Below are 6,426 nucleotides of genomic sequence, written 5' to 3'. Positions count from 1 at the left end.
GATGGTCCAGCTATTAGAGGGGAGTTCGGTCACCAGAACTTCAGCAAAATAACTAAGTGTGTGAATGAGTGAAAGATGCATATGTGATCTTGTAAACATACACTTGCATGAATCGACGACGAGACGACTCAAACCATCCAGACACACATGTACAACATGATTGACCAGCGGTGTAAGTGACAAGCGCGACACTTGTGATTGATCGTTGGTTGACCGTGACGATGCTTGCGTGATAGTGAATGTGACTCCATGTGTGAGTGCGACAGATGTTTTCATAGTGAACACAACAAGTACACACGAAGCGAAGACTTTGTGCATAACCAGAACATGGCCGCAAGCATGACTTTGACATCAAAATTCAAGACTTGGTGAAATGAACAAGCAAGGCGAATGCAAAGACTTAAATGAGCTCATAGAGTGAACCGAAGTGTGTGCAATCATCAAGTGAAATTCACAAGGGATACTCTGAAATTGGGTGCAGGCCAAAATTTTTGAGGGTGGTTGTAGCCGCTACAACATCTTCCTATATTTTAATGTATCTATTTTTGATCCAAGTGTTCTTAAGAGATTGGTTTTAAAAATTTATAATATATTCCCTAATTCTACCCTAGTAACACTTCCTACAGTAACTTATTGATATTTTCTAGCCTTTTCTCTTCCTTTGTAATAATTTATGCATAAATCTCATATTTGATTATAAGGTAGAAAATACATTTCACCTAGTCCCATAATATGTAAATCAATATATTCATCCTTAATTCCTTTTAAGAAAATTATGTGAATGGTAGCTAGGTTTAGGTCTTGTTGGGACATCCTAAATATATTATCCTTAGATTATTTGAGTCTACAATGTGGTTCATACTTATTAAGAAAAAAAATTCTCCTATCATTGCAATATATAATAGTGTGTTCTGCACACGGAGGATTCATTGGAGGAGAAATACCATAGCACTTGTGTACATATTAGGGGATATATATTGAGGAAAAAATGACATAATATATTGACCATATAATAGGAGGTAAATTATTTTTATATTGGTATAAAATGGAGCTCAAAGTTAATGAAAACATGGATACCTACAATATCTAGTGAAAGTACGGGTTTTTAAAATTGGAAGGTATATTTCGTTCATATTGGTAGGGGGTTAAATAATATTATTTTTAGAGGTATTTTCTGATATGTATTCAAATTAAACGTATTATTTAGTATGCCATGAACGTACGTGATATGTCATAGGTTCATTGAGTGAAGGCCCCGTGGTTCTCCAAAACCCATAAACCATTTTAAGGAAAATCATTCTTCTTTTTTTATGAACTTGGTGGGACTACATCTTTATCATGTTCAATATATCACCCCGATTGGGGCTGGGAATTGAACCAATGACTTCACATTAAGTAGTGCCTTAACATAGAACCCAATCACCATTTATCCAATACCCTATGGACAAGGAAAATCCTTTTAAAGTAGTTGGAAACAAATTATTTTTTTCATATCTTGCATATTCATAAGTATGGTATAAAATGACAAATTGAAAAATTGAAATCATCAGAATCTTCGATTGACATACCATAAACATATAAAAGTACATATGGAGGAATATTTTCCATTTCTCCTAAATAATGAGTGTTGGTACATCTAAGGTGGGAATTCCAAAGATTAATTCACACTTTTCTTCTTGTGCTCCATATCCTTCTCCTCTCTCAATCATTCTTCCAAATTCAACAACATATCCTCTTTCATATTGTTTTACCTTATCTTTTCTTTATCTTTATCCTCTATCTCTTTCTACTTCTACTGTTGTTTCTCATGCTACTTTCTCTCTTTATTGTACAATTTTGGCATCCATGTTATTTTCTTGTTCCTCAAGTTCTACCATATCTACTTCCTAAAGAACCAAAAGTCCTTTAATTCAAACCCAATGGTTTACTTCTGATGTCTCAATAGATGAGTTTATTTAAACTTGTCCTTCCCTTGATGCTCCGTTAACCAATGATAATTTTTGAATGGATTCTCTCAATTGTAATTGTATTTCTTGGAATATTCCATGATAGTCATTTGTTCCTGCACTTATTGAGTACTTGAAGCTATATTAGTAGTGGGAATATTTTTTTCTTGAACTACAACATATTACATATTAGCATTAATTAATCGAACTTTATTATACCTTACCTTAATTAATATATTCATATAAACATGAAATGGGTTATGAAAAATAACTAAAAAAAATGTGTATATCCTTACCATCTCTTCCTACAACTTTCACTCCTTATCCTAAATATTTATGCTGAAAATTAAATAAAAAACTAAAAAAATAACTTCTCGATATAAATATTACACTTATTATGCTTCTTCAACAATGATGCCAAAATGTTAGTCTAATTTATTTGAGTAAATTAGGACATAAATCTTATGAACTTGGGATTCCATAAACATAGAAGGACACAATCATATGTCAAGAGTTAGCCTTAAATTCACCTTAATATCGCTCAAGGTAAAAGAATGAAATTACATGTAACAAATTCTAAATGAAATCCAAAGTTATGGATATCATTAATCAGGTAAAATAGCAATTTGAAAATGAAGTTTAAAATAATATAAAATGGAAATGTCAATATTGACGAAGTTGCTACATTGGAAATAATGAAAATTCTAAATTGCAAAGAAAAAGAATATTCTAGCATATGAATTCAATAAAGAATGAAATTACTTGTAACAAATTCTAAATCAAATCCAAAGTTATGGATATCATTAATCACGTAAAATAGCAATTTGAAAATGAAGTTTAAAATAATATAAAATGGAAATGTCAATATTGACGAAGTTGCTACATTGGAAATAATGAAAATTCTAAATTGAAAAGGAAAAGAATATTCTAGCATATGAATTCAATAGAAAAGGAATTAATCTTCTTCTGTCTAGGATAAATTTTATTCCTTGAGAAAGGATTGAACAATAATTCTCTTTTCACTTATGCATATTGTTGATTATAGAAGAAATTTTAGTCACACGTGCTTGAGTGAAAATATTCTAAATAAATTGAATAAAACAACTAACTCAAGTCTAATAGGTTGATCAAGTATACATTAGGGTCCCTAACTATAGGAAATCCCATTGTGGTTTCTTTATCTTTTCCTTCATGTGGATTAAAGACTTAGAAAAATACTCCATTGACTCCTCAATATTTTACTCAATCGAGCAAGGTTAAACTTGTTTTCAAAACTATGTATATTATTCAAAGGAAAATAGTGTTGCATATGAACAATGAGAAATTTGTACATATATATAGCAGGGAATCTAAAAGAAATTAAAGAGTTGTTTAACAACAAATGAGAGGTAAAAAAACCATAATATTCACTTGGATTAAATGGTCTATATTAAAAAAAATTGGGGCCCTCTAATCCTCAACATTCAACCTAAAATCTCTAATGATTGTAGAAATTCAAGTATGCTACGTACATTAATTAAAACTAGGAAAGAAGAGTGAATTTTAATAAAAAGTTAAGCTCTAAATGGAAATATCTCACAATTGTCTCATGCCCTCTAAATAATAAAAATAGGAAACAAAATTTTTGATAATATTCACCCAACTAGTTGATCTCCTAATTTAATAGTCATCTAGATCTAATTTTACCTCAACAACGGTAGAAAATTGTGCCCAAATTGCAATTGTGGTTATTTGTAACAATTTGTTTCCTAAATATGAGCTTTTCCATGTTGATTGGTTATGTTGACAGGTGTTCACTGGACCCTACAGTTGTAATTTTTTGGATACAAGAGGACATGATCCATCATGGGAAACTTGGTAGAAAAAACCCATATATTTATTTTCACCTAGATCATCTAGGTATGTCTAAATGAAGGAGAAATTGCTAGAACCCATTATTTCTCGTAAAGTCTCGTAAAAATGTTGTTTCATTGTATAAAAATCATTAAAAATAAAGAACGAAAATGAACTGATAAAATTACCTTTTTAATGGTTTTATTGGTCAAAATGGAGAAAACATGTGACAAAAGTGACAGATAGTAGGTTTATTATGATTGAAATAGGTTTATTAATATGGCTATTTTTTATCAAAAACAAGGAGTAAGATATATGTAGTAAATATATTTGAGTGCTCCCTCTTATATACCATTCATCCCAGACATAACATATGATAAACCACTACACAATATCCATCTATATCTAATGCAACTAATCCAATATTATGCTATGAGAAGAGAGGTTATAACACATACCTTTTCTTTTATGATTTTCTTCATGTCATTCAGTTGATGCTACTAGAGATATCCAACGTTCTAGTTACTAACACTTGCTTCATAAAAGCAAGGAGACAAATAAACTAATCTCAACAATTTCAAGCAAATATAAATGTTGATTATAATCAAATCTAACATAGTATACATAAGATAAAAGAGATATACCAATTATTTTCATGTAAAGCTAAATACTTATGATGGAGTTTGGAATCATGTAGATATTTATTGATATGAAGAGAAAATTACAACAACTATGTAAATTTATCTTAAGTCTTGGTCGAATCCTCATTTAGATCCTTTCACCAACTCTCCCTTGGCACTCATAAAAGAATAAAAAGTTCAATAGATCAAACTAAATAGTCTATAATCAATATAGTATCATGAGTTTGAAAATGATTCTTACTCCCTTAATCATTAAGAAACTTCCTTAAATATATTCATGAAGGAGGCTAAAGGATGGATCTATATATTTATAACATTGGAAACCTAAGGGTATTGCATGTCCCAAATTTATTCATGTGAGATAGGTAACTCATCTATAACTAAAATCCTAAAAAATAAATAGATCTAAAAGGCTCTCAAGGTAGTTACAAATTGCAAGTGGTGTAACATATGACTCATCAATCCTCGCAAGTGACGAGGACGAGATTCTGGGGCGAACCAAAATCCCTTTTTCCTAATAAAATCATTCTTCAGGCCTGTGGGTTATGGGCCCACAAAGCCTATCTGAAACTTCTCGCAATCTGAATTACCTTATGGGCCAATGAGTCATTCATATTTTCAAGAACTCTGCTTTGTTCTTGGAACAATGAAGGCCCTCGCCATAATAAACCAGGTGACATTCTCATAATTCTTCATCCACACACGAGCTTTCTCATACATTTCCCTGCCGGAAATTTCCAAATGCCGAGAGTTCAAATTCTTGTTATGGGTAGAATCTCCTTCTTTCTTGAGGTTTTCCCTGTGCAGGCATTTGCCGGAGAGCAAAGGATGAAGATCCTCATAATAAGGGTTATCGTTCCTATCTTTCAAACCCTCCCTAAAATCTTTAAAACTCGCCATTATTTCTCCCATTTGTCTCTGCACTGCTGGGCGTCCCTGAAAAACTGTTCTTTTTGCAGACTCTCAGCTATTTCACCCCAGAGTTCCATCTTTCTTCTGCTGCGAGAAAACCTGGGCTCAAATTATGTTCGAAGCTTTATAAGCTTGAGGGTTTCGACCCTGGTCCAGTTCTTGGACTACTTCTTCGTCGAACTTCGCCCTTTTGGACCGGTGATCATAAGCATGACCATCCTCCTTTGCAACAGCCTGCTGCACCATGACGATATGTGCACCCTCAAATTCTCCGACAGACGATTCACCTTCTTCGTCTTCGCTTGGAGACATGCTCTCCCACGGCTCTGTCTCATCCTTTACGTTCCTCGACCCTTTTATTCAACTCCAAGTTCCTCTTCCAGCTTACACCGAATGCCCGCAGTCGTAGTAGTCATTAAGTCCGCATTCTGCAGAATTTCCTTCGGGTGCCATGCGATTTCTTGCTCGGAAACCATCTTGGTCTTAGTGTTCTATCAGGCTATCAAAACCATTGGAAATTAATTCTTCTCTTTTAGTTCCTCTGCAGGTGAATCACGCAGCTCCCATCGATCATGGCTCTAGAAAATAAAACAAAAACGCTGGCAAACAATTCAGAGAAAAACATACACAGACACAAGTTCACATAAAACACATTTTTATTACCTACAAATTCAGATTAAAATTTTAAAGCATCTCAGCCTTAATCAAGATTTCTCCAACAACTACATTTTTCCCTCTCTTACACGCACAGGGTTTTTTTTCTTTTTTCTTCCCTTCTTGATTCCCTCATGAATTCTTAAATTCTTGTTATACATACATTCAATTTTAACTGAAATTAGTTCATTAACCGAATCTTGTTCAAGGTTGGCTTGGTTGTCCATGTGGTTGTCCACCTGTCTTCTTTCTCTAATTTTTTTTCCACTGAGGTGTCTGGATGCTCCTGCATTAGCAAGTGTTGCAAACAATTATTTATTGCACCCTGCTAGTAGAGTAGGGCACTAATGTCCTTTAGTACAAGTAAAAATTGAGTAATCAATGAGAGAAAAGTAATTTCTTAGCATAGTCTACATAGTAGCTTCTTTTTAGGCTTGGTG

This window comes from Pinus tabuliformis, chromosome 9, assembly GCF_031772625.1.
Source record: "Pinus tabuliformis cultivar Carrire ecotype Pingquan chromosome 9, CPIR1, whole genome shotgun sequence".
NCBI classification, from domain to species: domain Eukaryota; kingdom Viridiplantae; phylum Streptophyta; class Pinopsida; order Pinales; family Pinaceae; genus Pinus; species Pinus tabuliformis.
This window is presented reverse-complemented; position numbering follows the sequence as displayed.